This window comes from Ceratotherium simum, chromosome 7 (assembly GCF_057802395.1).
Source record: "Ceratotherium simum simum isolate JZ-2026a chromosome 7, ASM5780239v1, whole genome shotgun sequence".
Lineage (NCBI taxonomy): Eukaryota > Metazoa > Chordata > Mammalia > Perissodactyla > Rhinocerotidae > Ceratotherium > Ceratotherium simum.
In genome coordinates, this window is record NC_141906.1 from 16,751,941 (window position 1) to 16,769,011 (window position 17,071).

The window sequence follows — 17,071 nt, forward strand, 5'->3', positions numbered from 1 at the left end:
CCCCCCTTCCCCGCCCACCAATGGAGGAGCCGCGGAGCCCGGATACCTGCCTCTTCCCGCCAGCCAATCCGAGCGCCCGAAGGGAGCCGGTCTCGGCGGTGGCCCCCGGCCAATCCGCGCGCGGCTCGGCGGCCTGCTGACCAGTTGTGTGGCTGCTAGAGACGCCGCTGACCAATGGCGAGGCAGCGGGGGCCGGTTTACCTGCTACTTTCCCACCACCAATCGCTTGGCGCACAGAAGCGCACGCCCCGAGGGGAGGACCAATCAGCGCGCTGTCCCTGGATTTCCTCGCTCCTGCCCTCTCCCTTTCCCCCAGGTCTCCCGCGCGCCGTGGCCACTGCGGGTGCAGACGCCGCACTGCTTGCAATCGCCTGGGATGTTCCTCTGCTCCAGGTCCCTGGCTTGCGTCTGGCTCACCGCTCTCACCCCTCCTCCTTCCCTTTCTTCACTCGGGGCGCCGTGACTCAAAGCAGCATTTCCTCACTCCCCTCCCTCCAACTCCATCTAGGAAACCAATTTTAGGAACACAGAGTGCCAGACCCTTCCTGAAACACTCTCGTTTGCCCCAGTCCAAACGAGAGAACGAATACTTAGTATTTCTAGAAGGCTTTTCCATCCAAGTGTTCTTACGTTCTTTTCGTTCGCCTTGACCTCCAAGCGTCCACATTGGAACTGTTATTCTCGCTCAAAGGAGAAAGCTCAACCCGGAGCGATTCCGTTGCATTTCATTCCGGTGCCCAGGTTTTGACCACCTACTGTGTGGCAGGCGGACACCGCCCTAGCGGCCGCAGTCTCTACCGCAAAAAGCTGTCCAGGGAGCAAGACGAAAGAAAACAAATAGTTACAGAAAATAAACGTTTCATAGCAAGATACAACTTGGATACTGAGAGGACAGAGAATCTGTCTTAGTTTGGCATCTCAAGCACTCAGCAGAGGGCCTTTAGCACAAAGAACTCCTAACCCTTCTAGATGTTAAACTCCCCCAATACAAGGACGGTGTCTTCTTTTTTGTTTTAGCGGGATGGAGGGGTGGGGGCGGGGGCTTGGCATCTAGCAAGTGCCGCTTCAATGTTGACTGGATACCTGAACAAGTGGAACTAAATCACTTCACTCAATTCCGCGATTCAGACTAGCCCCTGTGACTCTAGAATTCTAGCGTTGTTCCTTGAACGCAGACACTGCGATTTAATCATTGTAAAACCATTGCCTATCCCCAGCTCGCTGCCAAGCACAGAGTGGTTGCCCAATACTTGCTTGTGGCCTGAATTTGACTGTTTTCAAAGTCAACCAACTTTCTTGGTAGCTCACTACTTTTCCTAAGTTTACGTGCAAGTGAAATCTTATTGCTGTTTTCTTTGTCTCTGCCCTGGTTTCATGAGGAGACCGCTCTATGTAAGTGGGATTTTAGCAATGCACATGACAAGATATTGTGGACAAGATGAGGGTATATGGGCGTGGATTCTAGTATAATTAATGGATGAATCTCTAGTTAGGGAACCGTACCCTAAAGATGCTGATTAATGAATCCATGTTGACCTGAAGGAAGGGTGGAGGGAATCAACATTTGTGCAGCATCTAATACGTGATAAATGCTTTCCTTGCATCTTCTCCCTTAATCCTGGTGGTACAGATAAGGAAACTGAACCTCAGAGTTTAACCAGCTGGCCCAAGGTCACACAGTAGGTGGCATGGCCATAATTCAAACCAGGTTTGTTGGACTTTAAAACCTTCATACCACACTAGTTACCATCAGGATGACAGAAGGCTCACTCTAAGACCCAGACCTAAGGACTTTTATCAGTGCTGTGAATGAAAACCCAGAGCATTTGCATCACATTTCCAGATGACACAAAGCCAGGAGGGGAAGAGATAGCATATACAATGTTGGAGCAATGGATTGACTGTCACAGAAACAAATGTGGGGGTCCCACCCTGGGAAACCCACTGCTGAAAGGCAGACTAGGGGCAGAGGTATCTTCACAGATGCATGTAAGAGCAAGACTAAGGGTCTTCGGTGACAGACAACTCAATCTGGGTCCTCCATGAAGTGTGGCTGCCAAAATAAATGAATGCCATCTTAGGCTGCATGGATAGAAGTTTGGTATGTAAAGAAATCCGAGTTACAGTGCTGCCCGGTGCCGGTCATTATGCACATGGAGTATTGTTTCCAACTAAGGCTTGATAAAGAAAAATTATCTACATGCACAAGGAGAGGGACCAGGATGTAGAGAAGCTGGGGACTCCGTCATATGAGGAACGATTAAAAGAAGCAGAAGGTTTTGCCTCAGGAGGTACAGAGTAACTGTCTTTATATATTGGAAGAGCTGTCAAATAGAAGAGAAATGAGACTTATTCTTCAAGGCCCTAAGGGGTAGAAGGGGGACCTGTGGGTAGAAACTCTAGAATGAATCAATATGAAGAATTTCCTAATAACTAGAGCCTCCTCTGCCTTGACAAGTTGAGTTTCTTGTCACAGAAAGTGTCCAAGTAAGAACTGGATGACCATGTATTGGGAGGGGGCTAGAATAGTTGTCCTTTTAGGACTCTGCCCCCCTGAGATGTTGTGGTTCTACCCTCATACCTTGGTTTTCCTCTTTTAAATTTTATCAGCCTGCCTTTCCCTACCCTTAGTGGCCAAGCTACTGTTTCTCCTCACGTGCACTTGTTCTCCCATATGTAATTATACTTTCCCTTGTGTTTCTCTCTTCTGGAGATCCCAAACATCTCCATCTTCCACTGGTACCTTCTTCCTTTTTATTTTTTACCTTCCGGAATACTGAATTTTCAATTCTCCATGCACTGTTAAGATCAAAGTATTGTCTTCAACCTAAAATTCACTGAGCATGAATAGAATCACGTGGATAAGAGAAAGGGCAAAAAGAACATTTATTGAGCACCTACTGTGTGTCAGTGCTTTAAATATATTATCTAATATAATCTTCAGATTAACCCTGGCCGTTGATATGCTCGCTCCCCACACTTACTAGCTGAACAACTTTTATCAAGTAACTTAACCTCTTTGTACCTCAGGTTTCCTCATCTGTAGTGTGGGGATAATATAGTATCCACTTCACAAGATTCTTGTGAGAATTAAATGAGGTAATAGATACAAAGCCCTTAGCACAGTGAGTGGCACACAGTGAAGATTCAATATATATTAAGTTAACAATTCTATCAAACAGATATTTACTGCACCTGTTGTATAGATGAAGTTAGTGAGGATAAAGTAATGTCATCCACAGTAGTTCCCCAAACTCTGATCCAATGGTCAGGTCCATTAGAATTAACTGAGGAGTTTTTAAAAATACGGATTCCTGATGGGGGACGGCCAGTGGCGTAGTGGTTAAGTTTGTGCTCTCCACTTCGGCAGCCTGGGGTTCACAGAATCGGACCCCTGGCATGGACCTACACACCACTCATCAAGCCATGCTATACCAGTGACCTACATACAAAATAGAGGAAGATTGGCACAGCTCTTAGCTCAGGGACAATCTTGCTCAAGCAAAAAGAAGATTGGCAACAGAGGTTAGCTCAGGGCCAATCTTCCTCACCAAAAAAAAAAAAAAAATGAAAAAAAACACAGATTCCCAAGTCCAAATCTGGAAGATTCTGATTCTATATCTTTGGGATCTGAGATGCAGTCAAATTTGGGAACTGCTGGTCTAATAGAATAAGTACAGGCTCTGAAGTCAAACAGAGCTGAGGTCAAATTCCAGGACTGTTGGATTGGATGGAGAAGGCAATGACAGGCCCAGGAAGTCATGCAGTTTTGCTCTCTTTGAAAAGAATTTGGGAAGTCTTGAGATGGACATGTTAAAGTTCTTGTGGAAAACCAAGTAGGAATATGTTGCTCAGCCCATGAGCATTATTATTATTATTATATTTATTATATATTAATATTATTATAAATAATAACAAAAACAACAGCAATATTTACTGCAGATTCACAATGTGTCAAGCACTGTTCTAAGAGCTTTATACGCATCACCCCATTCAAACCCCTGTAAGGTAGGTACTTCTATTATTCCCATTTTACAGATGGGGAAACCAAAGCACAGAGAGGTCCTGAGATCTCAGGCTACTTAGGCAGTCTGACTCCATAGTGCACACTCTTAAATACTTCAGTAAATCGCCTCTTCCTTTAGACAATTCCTTTGGAAAACAAAGAAATTTCATATTTTAGAGACATATGTTCTAAGTCATCAATTCAAAGGTGGTATTATTTTTTAAAAATTCTCCCATCGATTCGGGTTTCATATAAAGAAAAGGAGATAACTAGGACTGTCCTCAGGGATAGGGGTATCGTCTCACACTTAGGGAATGCGAGAAACAGAAGCCTCTTCAACTGACTTAAGCCCAAAGAGGAGAGGACTAGAACTGAGGTGCCATCAGGCATGGAGCAGCTCCCCTCTCCTCCTCTCTCCGGGGTCATGTGGCCCCTGGACTCATCCTCTCCCTGCCTGTCTGCTTTATGGTTCTCTTTCTCTGTAGCTCCTCACGCTCCACCCCATTTGTACATGGCCCTTTATGAATGTTCTCAACCTCAGAGAGGGAAAGGGAGACAGAGAGAGAGAACAGAAGAGGCTGGGATGGGTAGTTCGCAGAGTAGGGGGCACAGGCTGAATAAGATTCCCCAGAGGTGCCTACTGAAGTGGAAAGAGAATCGGAACAGGAGCAAATATAGAGTAGCAAGAGCAAAAGAAGGAGAAGCCAGAAGTGAAAAGCCAGGTGTGAGCAACTTTGGAAGAAAGTCTCAACAGACAGGTTTAGAAGCAAGATACGGGAAACTCACACTTGAGAAAAAGGTTTTGGATGAACAACAAAGAGATTTGACTGTAAGAAAGCTGTTTTATTAAAACTGCTTCTAGAGCCAGAGGATCTACCATAGGATATTGGGGAAGTCAGGGACAGAAATGAATGAAGCCAGAGAGCCCAGATGACTTTTTGAAGACAATTGTTATTTAAGGGGATATTAGAAAAAGAATCATGCTATCTCTTAGCAGCTGACCCAGTTGAAAGAGGTTTATGTTCATACGTGTATGTGTGGTTTGATTTTTTTAACCAGAGTTGACGTATCTGGGCGTACAAAAATGAGAATTTTTAGAAATCAGGCATTAATGGGTTAACCAGTGTTTATCACTCTTTCCGCTGCTTCCTCGGCTCTTTTTGAATGGGATGGTCATAGCTGCTCAGAATGGGAGAGCAATAATACCTCATTTGGAATGTGTCCTAGACCGTGTAATTAGCCACTAGACCAGATCTTGTCTGCGGACATGGGGACATGGCTAAGATTCCAGAGATTTTGGTGCTCAAATGTCAAAGGGGCTTTGCTATTTGGCCAAAGGATGTTTGCTAGAGGGAGCTAAAGTGCCAGTGACCACATCGCTTCTCAACAGAAGCCCTGAAGAACAAATAGACTCTGTCTTCAAAAAGCTAGCATAGTTTTTGCCCTGCTTTGCTAGAATGAACAGCACTAAAATTCACTCTCTGGATAATATTTTTTTTTAAAGGAAGAATCCTTTCTAGTTAGTAAAGCAAAGTAAAGTGTTAAGTCAAGCTATTTAAGAATGCATTAACTCAAAAAAAATTACAATATGCTTTTGAAAAAGAAAAATGGGGATGGATTTGGGGGGATTTGACCTAACACATTATCAAAGCATACTACAAAACCAGGGTAATTAAAATACTCTGGTGTTGGTTTAGAAACAGAGCAATAGATGAATGAAAAGGCATAGCATCCAGAAACAGACCCAAAGGACATGAAAATTGAGTATAATATAAAGTTGAATTTTAAACTATTGAAAAAAAAGGTGCATTTTTCAATAAATGCTGTTAAAACAACTAGCTAGCCATATGGAAACTCAGAAAGCTTGCTCTCTACTCTAATCCTTACACTAAAATAAGACCCACCGGTATGTAGGGGGCCGGCCCAGTGGCCTAGTGGTTAAGTTCGGCTTGCTCTGCTTCAGCAGCCTGGGTTCAGTTCCCAGGCGTGGACCTACACCACTTGGTGGCAGCCATGCTATGGTGGCGCCCCACATACAAAACAGAGGGAGATTGGCACAGATGTTAGCTCAGGGCAACTCTTCCTCAGCAAAAAAAAAAAAAAAGAAAGAAAGAAATGATTGCTACTCAAATCCCTGCTTTCTCTTTGCAATTAAAAAAAAAAAAGATAAGAATGTCCATGGTGTTTTTTTGTCAGATTACAAAACCAATACATGCTTGTGACAAAAAATTTGGAAAACACAAACATGAAGAAGAAAATAAAAACAATCTATAATTTCATTAAGCAGACATAATGCCTGTTAAAATATTGATATATTTTCTTTGTCAAGTTTTCTTTGTAATTACATTGTGACCTAATTTTTATCACACTAAAATTTTGTTTAGCAGCCTTCTTTTTCAAATTAATCTATTGTGAATATTCCCCCATGCCATTAAGCCTTCTTCTACAACATGATGTCTAATGGCTATAGTGTATTCCATTGTATAGAGGAACCATACACCATTTTGCAAAACCCTCACATTGTTTCTAATTTTTCTCTATTATGAACAGTTGCGAGTAGAATATGGGATTAGGGGATGAGCCAACAGCTTTCCTACCCTATATCATTACCATACTGTGTTTCAAAGAATCAGTTGGTATAGACAAGGAATAAAACTTACATATTTTTTCTTGTAAGGTTTTGGTGTTTTCTCTTCTTACTGCTGCTTCTCTATTATAAATCTTATTTTAAAGACACAAGAAAATTTATGAGTCCAATTAGAAACAAAACCGGAAATGACCATAGCTTGATAAGTAGTCTTTGGAAAATTTATTACCCCAATTCTGTGTTTCAAAGGGCACTCCAGCTATCAAAAGGATTGATTGACAATAAAACCTTCTATAAATAAAGATATCCAAATCTGAAGTACAATAGAGTCATGCAGTTTGGGTTGTATTGTTATTATTTTTGCCCCCTGTGCTGTATCTTTTCCTTTATTCATCTGCTGCTAAATCATTTCTTTGTGCATTTGTACATCTTCCAGAGAGAGGCAAGGTAATACGATCAAATGATGTTACTTCTTAGCCCTCAGGAGGTTGGACAGGTGACAAAGTTGAAAGGCATCAGCAAAACAAGGTTGTACAGTGACCCTTCTGTTTGTAAATTTCCCTTGCTCCCAGTGCCTTTGTCACATTAATCTGGCTCACACCTACTTCTTTGCTTAAAGGCCACTTCCACAGAGGAGCCTTCCCTGACCTCCCAGGCATAAACAGCGCCCGGTACTTCCTCTCTCAAAGCATTAGTACACTTGTAATTTCTTGTCTTTCCGTCAACTCTGAGAGGCAGATACCATGCCTGTATGGTTCACTCAGATCTCCCATAGTTTTCAAAACAGTAGCACGTTCACAAAAATGAATATGCTTTGAATGAATGAATAACAAACAAGGAAGAGATGTAAAAGTGAGCTGTACTTCTTCCACGGGGACACACAAGACATCTCCTTCCATAGACACATGTAGGAATCACTCTCTTCACTTACCCCCTCATCAGAGAAAACTCCCCAGACCACCCTTTCTAAAATAGCAGCCTCCCCATTTCACCCCACCCCTGTCATTCTCTATACCTTTACCCTTCCTGACTTTTCCTTATAACACTCATCACTACCTGACATTTTGTTATGTATTCATTTATTTGTTCTATGTTCCCCACAATAAGGTCTATGAGGAAAGGGGTATTTTTACTGCCTAGAATAGTCTCTAGCATAGAGCAGGTGTGTAAATATTAGTTGCATGAATGAATGAATAAGTGAATAAATGAGATTCCAGAGGACAGCACAATTGGGTCATTTTGGCCTTCTGAGTGGTCATATCAGACTCCAGCAAAATTCACTACATTGTAATATAGGGACAAAAGAATAAACAAATTTTTTTTCTCCATTTTTTCCTTTAAGTAGTTGCATTGTTCCCATCATTGTTAGCCATTTTTAGAGTTGCCACTATGAAAACTTTTGTGTTTGATCACCTAATAGTGAGTTGATAATATGTTCAAATAAAGTAGTTCATTTGGGGTAAAAAGAAACAGACAACAAACTTTTCTGTAAGTTATGGTGGGAATGTTTGTTCGGTTGGTTGGTTTTGTTTTTTGGTCCGAGTCCAACAATAAGGAGTAAGAAGCTGATTCACCTTTGAGAAAATAAGTTGTTCTATCAACTGGATAAGATATATCAAACGTTAAATATGAAGTCATACCATAAATATGTAGAAAAAGTCAAAGAAAATAATGTTATAAATAATGCTACCTGAAAAGTAAGACCCCCATCATATTCAGAGTGACTAAATTTTTATAAGCAAGATATGTACATATGGACAAAGTTATAAGTATTCATACAGATATGTCAATAATTTTATTGAAGAGGTTATGGGATAAACTTTCTGCAAAGTTGTTTATAATAATAAAAATAATTTTAAAAGGAAACTAGGAGGGCCAAGTGTCCCAGAATGCTTCATGTGTTCTCTGGCACCTCTTCGTGTTATTCTGGTTTTTTCTCCTTAAAGTCACCAGTTACCCACCTTCAAGTTGGACAGCCCTCGAGATAACTTGCCCTGGTTGGGCTGGGATCCCTGGAAAATTCCAAGGTGATCTGCACTTAGGCCTTGGAGCCCTTTTTTGTCTCAATAAACTAATTGAGAAATACCAAGAGTTGCATTGTGAATTTCCAGTTCCAAGATGAAATTCAAAATAACTTACAGTGTATTAGTGATACTTAGCATTGTTTTTATTTTCAGGTATTCTCCAGCTGGAAGCCCTGCTTCTGGGGATGACACTCTGCTGTGCAGGAACATTCAAAGCTAAGGACCTCCACACCATACCACCACAACCCCATGCCCCATACCAAGTCATTGCCTTATCCAAGGGTCCCAGTCTGGGCCCAAAAGAGAAAGGCATATTTTTTTCCCTGAGGCCGTGGTCTCAGTGATTTCAGGCTTCCTAGGGACAGCAGATTTTAGAAAATGAAGTGACTAGCTCTTCTCATGTAATCCCTACCTCATTTATTCCTCCACTCTATTCCCCTATAACGGGGCGCCATTTTGGCATCTTGGAAGGTTGGCCATGACTCCTGGTTCATTACAACGTTTAGGAGTTAAACTTTCCAAGTAGGTGAAGCTAAAATATTGGCAACCTCTCTATTAAAATTACATTTCCTCCCTCACCGCTGCCTAATCCTAGGAATTAATGATATATCTGATAAACAACAATTTCACTGTACCAGGGAAAAAGAATACATTAAGATTCTCAGTCTATTTAATACTTCAAACTGGCTTTTAAGCATCCAGCTGTCTTCATTTGCAAGGCATCAAATATGTTCATATTCCACAAACGGGGCTATAGAACAATGATGAATGAATGAAGTACAATGCAAATATTTTTAGTATGGTAATTGTAATTAAAAGGCAGTGGAATGATAATCTTGCCCAAGCATGTCGGAGAGTGCCTTTCCATTTTCTCAAAACAATACTTTCTATGTCTGGCTGTAGAGACTTGCTTGTTTTCCTTCTGGTGAAGAATAGGTAACACTTGACATTCTTTCTAAACCAAGTGAATGGTGCATCTGAAATTGTGTTTTGGCTAGACACAATCCTCCCTTCTTTTCTCCATTTCTTTATTTGCACATTCTGGGGGTTGAAATTTCTTTCACATATATAGTGGGAAATTACCATGAACCAAATCAATTTCTTAGGAAAGTACCTCTATTATCTATCTATACATTTTTTTAAGTTTAGGATAGTTTCTTATTATTGTTTAAGAAGAGACAGGAGGCATACCTAATAATAATGATAATAACTAACATTTTTATAGTGCTTACCATATGCCAAGTATTATTCTAAACACTCTATATATTGACTCAACCTAACACAACTGACACAACTGTAGAGGTAAATTTCCATTTTATTGTCATTTTATAGATGAGGAAATTGATGCATAGAGAAGTTAAGTAACTTGTCCGAGGTTCCTAGCAAGTAAATGGCAGAGCCAGAATTCAAAACAGGGTATCTGGCTTCAGAGCCTCTGTTCTCAATCCGTGTGCTGTTGTCACAGCAGCAACCCTGGGATCTAAGCATTTTATCCCCATCTTATGGGTGAGGCCACAGGGGCTTGGATAGGTAAAGTTATTTGCCCAAATATTGCAAAACTGGTAAGCGGCTAACCTAGATTCCAGCCCAGGCTTCAGCTCTCTTTGGCTCTAATGTCTGTGTTCTTCTCATCTCCAAAACAGCGCTGCCTCGGTACTTTTTATTCCTACTGTCCTTTTAGGTATATCAGGGCTTAACTAGACTTGTGTGGGCTAGTGTGAAAATCTAGTCATCGCAAAGAACTTTTTTTCCCATTAAAAAATGTTTCAAACTTCCAAGGGATCACCTTATAAATGACTGTTTGCAATTCACTGCATCTGAAAGTTATGGATTAATCAAGATTAGAAAATAGGATCCTATCTAAAATGTTAGGTATTGAACTCTTTGGAAAAGGTAAACAAACATTCCATTGTGTTTCTTATTCTGCAAAGGGTTGGTTGAACTAGAAAAATACATTTTTTTTAAAAAATAAAACAAGTAATAGAAAAACAAAAAAACATAAATAATGCTTTAATTTTTTTTCTTGATTAGTTACTAACCATGCTTCCAATCTGTGCTTATCCTCTGCAAAGCAAGCAGTGAGAGGTCATTAACTGCAATGCAGAAAGCTTTTTTTCTTTAAGTTTCCCTCTCCAAGTTTCTGTTTGCAGGAAAGTCCTTGGTGCACACTTGAACACACTGGGGAGAGTGCACCTAACGAGCTTGCCTCGAGAATGAATCTAAAGATAAAAGCTTCCTAAAAAACAAGCAGTCAAGCTTGATTATCATAGAACCCCATAGAATAATACATCACTCATATTTTTTTTGCACACATGGAGACCCAAAGGGCCTCGTGTATGTTTTTTATTTCTGTTTCAGCAAATTTTAAGCTGAAGTGCGACTTCCAAGTTCAGCGTTAATGAGGCTTTTGCTGTGCTTTGAAATTTGCTGTCATCTGTTTCCGGTACATTACTGTTTTGAGACCAGTTCAGCCAATAACAGACTCCTGCTTGCTCTACCCTGCCCAGGTGGTTAGGACCTCATTTATGGAACAGTGTTCTTCTTCTCACAAGGCGCTGCCCATTTAAAAATATTTATCCTTTAAAACAGCTACAAATCTTAAAATAGAAATGGTTTAAGTGCTGATTAAAAGAATATCCTTGAGGGGCCGGCCCTGAGACGTAGCAGTTAAGTGCGTGCGCTCCACTGCTGGGGGCCAGGGTTCGGAACCCCGGGCGTGCATGGAGGCACCACTTGTCAAGCCATGCTGTGGCAGCGTCCCATATAGAGTAGAGGAAGATGGGCACAGATGTTAGCCCAGGGCCCATCTTCCTCAGCAAAAAGTGGAGGATTGGCATGGATGTTAGATCAGGGCTGATCTTCCTCACAAAAAAATAAAAATAAAAAAAATAAATAAATAAAGGAATATCCTTGGGAATCCATTGGTAAAGGAACCATTCTTGCAATGAAACATTAAAATGAACTATATGTATATTTGAACATTTACTTCACAGAATTAGAGAAAAAAACCGTAGGACTTCAGGTTTAAGAATGCCTGGTACTTTGTGTTAAAACCATTTCAAATTTGGTATATACATATATATATTACTAATGTCTATATTTTTATCTCTATATTACTAATGTATATATATATTACTAAGGTCAATGGAAACATTTATTTTCTATAGATACATTGTTCAACAAAAAGCTGTTATTCCTTCTCTCTCTCTCTCATTATTTGTTGGCAGACATCCTAAAAACAATTGTCTATATTTGTGGCCTCCTGTTATTCACTTCAAAATCCTTCCTTATCCTCTTATGTACCCATTTTTCTGAATGACATCCTAAGGTCAAATGGCTTTTCCTTAGTCTTCAGTCTTCTTGACTTGAGAACAACACAAATGAACAGAGTTTAATGTTGGAAAAATAATTATTGAAGTTAATTTGATATATATTAAGTGATATGCAAAATAATATTTTGCTGCTTAGTAATTGGGCATAAATATTAAGCAAATATTGTAAATAGCTTTAATTGACAGGGTTATTTTTACCCAGCCCAATCAATTTTCATTTTTCTGTTGTTCTTTTTGCTTTATTTATCAAATATTGAATTTTATTTTGTTTAATGTTGTCTATATGCCAAGCACCATGCTAAACATTTTATACATATTACTTCATTTGGTCCTCACATACGTGCTAAGATCATTGTCCTTATTTTACCAATGATAAAATGGAGGCTCAGAATGATTTATCCAAGATTACATGGCTAATGGTGGAGCAAAGATCTGAACCCGTCTTTGTCAGACAAGAAAATACTTGCTCCCAATTCTCAATGTCTACATAAAATATCAATTGCGATAGTTTTTCCTGGCACCACATATGTTTTAATACTCCTTAACCATACCCTGTGTAGCCAATCAGTCGGTCTGGCAGTCAATAAAGACACAGTCCCATCTATCACGGCATTCGTTGTCTACTGGAGAATATAGGTCAATAAACAAATCCACAGTCCAATGAGACAGTTGTCATAATAGAGAGATGTATTAAGTGCTATGAGTGTGGAGGATGGCAAAAATCTGCCTGGGGAAGGGAGGAAAGTTGTCAGACAATGGCTTTGATTCGAATAGAAACTTGAAGGACACAGAGAAGTTTGTGGGCAGAGAAGAGAGAGACTGGGGTCCAGCGGGGCTCCAGCATCTGGGAACCGACATCACTACGCCTTCAGATTCCTCCTTCTCTCCAAAATCTCTGAGAGTTTGTGCACTTACCTGGAATACTCACCAGCTTGTCCTCATCAAGGAGAACAACACATCCTAGAGATAAGAGGTATCAGATTCTTCTGACTTACTGCTTTTAATACTCTATCCCCCTTCCTTCCTAATACTGCATTCCAGTGGTTCTTAAAGTGTGGATCCTGGACCAGCAGCAGCACCTAAGAACTTGTGAGAAATGTAAACTACTAGACCCCAGTCCAGATTTTCCAGATCAGAAACTCTGTGAGGGCGAGTCCAGCAATCTGAACAAGCCCTCCTGGTGGTTCTGATACCTGCTGGAGTTTGAGCACTACTGCTATGTACTTACTCCCGTCTATGTGCTTTAGAGCAGTAAAGCTGATTTCCCTAACCAGCTTTGAAGTGAAGTGCATCTGTTTTGTTCACCCTTGTATGCCCAGCACCTAGGCCAGCATTGGACACATAGTAGGTGTTCAATAAATGTTTGTGAAAAGAAAGAATGAGTGAATAATTTAAAAACAAATTCCACAGGTGTATAAAAAATGTCAAGTGCCAATATCCCTAGAAAAGCCAATGTCATTCCACTAAATTTTCAATGTCTGCTTAGAATGGGAGGGGGCAGAATGTGAGAGGCCTTGGGAGGAAAGAGCATTAACGTTTGTTGAGCACTGGCTATGTGCTAGGGGCTTCTCAGAGGCTTTCTAGTATGTTCACAAAAACCGTAGGAGGTAGCTATTATCATCCTCACCTGAAAGATTAAAAAACTGAGGCTCAGAGAGGAAATGGTCCCAGGGTCACATGGTGGTGGGTGATGCAAACCCAGGGCCCTTGGCTCCAGAGCCTTTATTCCTTCTTCCTCTCCATGGCAACTCTGAAAAACACCACTAGCAGCCAGGGAGGGGGCAAATGGAGCAGAAAGCCCTGAAGGGAAAGACACACTCCATTAACCACAACTTTGCCTGTCAGCTTCGCCATCACCTCTGCACATTTGTGCAGGACGCTGAGCTAAGCAGTCTTTGCAGTCTTTAACCCATTAGCAGTGGGTTCTTAGGCATTTTATACCGTTGTTGGTCTCATCAGAACCTGCTCCTCTCCACTGGCCCTGACGTCACAGCACCTTCTGTCTGCTCCTGTCTGAATGTGCCTTCTCGGCCACCTTCACTGATCCTGCATGGAGACATCAATTTGCTGATCCTGTCCGTGTCTGAGCTGGGTGTGGTTTCCCATGCTGGGTCAAATTAAGCTGCAGGCTCCACTCCTGATGAATTCCTTTAAGTTTCAGTTTTGCAGTCACATTCCCCACAGAACCCAAAGACTTTGATTCCCAGAAGCAGCTTCTCTTTTTCCTTCCTTCCCTACCTTTAAAGATTTCTTCCGTTCTGAAAGCTTCAGTGACATTTTCGTGACACTCCAGCTGGCAGCTCCAGCCCTGGCCTGGCCCTGAGTTTCACTACTGCGTCTATTTATCTGCTAGATGTTAGATGTTTCACTTGGGTGTCCTGCCTTCACTTTAAATGCGACATGTTTGAACTGAACTCATCAATTTATTCTCTAACTTTATTCTCCCTCCCAAACTATTACTGTTTCTGTCATTGGCACCACATTCTACCAGTTGTTACGCTTTTAAACCTACCCCCTTGAGTACTCTCCCTTCTTTTGTAGTTTCTCTCTCTTCTTCCCTCCCTTCCCCTCTCATTCCTTCCTATTTCCTTCCTCCTTCCCTTTCTCTTCTCTTCCTCTTTCCACAAGTATTTATTAAGCACTTACCATGTGGCAGCGCAGGCATTGTCTTTGCCCTCCTGGAGCCTGCATTCTGGAAGAGAGAGAAAGCCAACAAGAAAGCAAATAAACTAATTGTGGTGTGCGATAAGTACAGTAAAATAAATAACAGGGGGCCGTGTAGAGAATAATGAAAGGGGCGCCAGGAAAGGCCTCTCTGCGGATGTGACATCTAAGCTGTGAGGAGCACTGAGCATGGGACGTGGGGTGAGGCGGCTGCTCACGCAAGGCCTTGTGGGGGGCCAGAGCTAAATGAACTGGTGGGAGAGTGGAGGATCCAGGACAGAAGTGGGCAGATCATGTGGGATCAAGAGGACATGTAAGGAGGCTGACTTCATTCAGAGTGCTGTGGAAGCCTTGGGAGAGAGCCATGTGGGGAGTGGCCTAATCTAACTGATTCTTAGAGGGAGTATGGAGTGGACAGTGATCTTTCTAGATGCTCTCTGGAGAAAGGATTAGAGAAGTGGGGAAACCTGTGAATTTGCCTGTATCTTTCAGCGTCTTCCTGATAGAATGTCCTTCTAATTAGGACTGATTCTCTCCCTTCCATGCAAAGGGTGCGAGTTATGTTCTGCCCCACTCAATAGCTGTGTTTCAGAGAGAGAGAGTCTTGGACATTGGTAATGAGCAACATCAACAACAACAATAGTAAAGCTTACTGAGTGTTACTATGTGCACTTGATATGTGTACTTACATATATTATATGTTTTTAACACTCAACAATGCTATAAGGAGTATATGATTACCTTCATTTCATAGATAAGGACAGAGGGGTTAATTAACCCACCCAAAGCAGCTAAGACAGAAAAGGATAAAGAGACCATTTCCAAATAAACATGGCCAGGCTTTGATTGCTTTTTTTTTTTCCTTACTGTTTTCCATGCTCATTGTGGAAAGTTCAAATTGTACAAAACTATACAAAGTAGAAAGTTAAAGTTCCCCATAATCCTTCCCCTAGGGTGTGACTTGGGACTTTTGCTATGGTTTTGCGCCCAGCAATGCTGGAATACTTCATATTGGCAATGCTGAAAAGCTCTCGAATACCCAAGTCCTGTGCCGGGGGTAGTCCTCTCCAACGCTGGTTTAGAAACAGAGATGTGGAGCCACTTTCTTACCATCTGTGCTACAGGAAGTGCACGCCAACTGTTCTGGCTCCAAAAGAAGCCACACCCTTTTGGGGTGAGAGAACTTTAGTGAGTTTATATCACTGCTTAAAAGGACAGGCCAAAAACAGCAGAAAGGACACGAGAGGTTACCTACACCAAGGACCGAGCAAGAAAAATTCGGAGGCGAAATCTGGTTGTTTGTTATCCTAATTTTCATGTCTCACTAAGACAGATCATTTGGGTTTCCTCTCTAACAAAAACTACAACTTCAGCAGGAAAACTAATCAGAACAAAATGATATTCTGGTGTCATTTTATAGTTCTGAACAAAAGCTGGAGGTGTTCAAATTTCTAAACCCTGCAGTACTGAGGCAGTTTTCCAAGCAGGGCTGCCATCGTAACCGTTGGATAGGAAAACTAATTAGCATCCTGTGTGAACTATCCTGTCTTTTTTTAGGACCGGAAATCAAATGGGAAGGGTTCCCTCCTATTCCAAGTGAGTTCCAGAAGAATTACTCACACTCCTTAACCTATGAGTCAGACAGGAGTCTAGGAGAGTGTTTCCAAAACAGGCCGACAATAAGATAAACAAAGCAATTGATATGTGACACTCTGGAGAGGCTGCCACTGGCCAAAGCAAGTGATTGGGTCTAGAGCGAGAGGACAGTCAACCTGGAATGGCTGAGAATCCGTGGACGACTGGAGCTCAGCAGACCAACTCGGAGCATTTCCTGAAGGTGAATGTCCCCAAGGTTTGTTTTCAGATCCTTTATTTGATTTCATTGACTTATAGCTTATGGAACGATAGCATCTTCTCCCCAGTGACTCAAGGGGCTGGTTGCCATCACACTGCGCTGCCTGGTTCTCTAAAAGCTTTGGCTATCCGTGCGTTTTGACATCTTGAAACACAGGATATTAATCATTTCGGGACTCTGGGCCTGTTCCAGTGTCCATGTTTGCCACTGTTAGTCTGCAGCCAGAAAAATAGCTCCCAAATGACAGAGGCTCTCCCAAATCGAAACATAAAGTAATCAAGAAAGTTCAGTTTAGGAAATAACCCAGCACCGAGCTGGATTCTCTCCTGGGCACGTAAAGGATAAGCTTCCTCTTGGCTCCCTCTAGGAAGGAGTCTGAAGCTAGGTCTCAGCTGTCTGAGCCTGCGACGGCCCCCAGGCATCTCCTAAGCAGGGGTTTAGGGGTGTGCATGGGGCTGCATGAGGACTCTGTCCCGCCCACCTGGTTCCTGTCATACCTAGAGAAAATGGCAGGGTGTGTGTGCAGGGTCCGCCCTACTGAGGAGGAAGAGCTAGGGCTGACTGGTGTTTCTCTCCATCCCCCGTCAAACCCATTGTGGTACA

The 17,071-nt window shown here is 41.8% G+C and overlaps 1 long non-coding RNA gene across 1 annotated transcript in view; it reads left to right on the plus strand.

Annotated features, from left to right (window-relative positions):
- Positions 1 to 16,371: 16,371 nt before the first annotated feature.
- Positions 16,372 to 17,071, plus strand: part of LOC147916555 (uncharacterized) — a 41,601-nt gene continuing 40,901 nt past the window's right edge. Inside the window, exon 1 of the long non-coding RNA XR_015552785.1 lies at positions 16,372 to 16,465. This is a non-coding gene — a long non-coding RNA (uncharacterized LOC147916555). The remainder of the gene's footprint in view (positions 16,466 to 17,071) is intronic.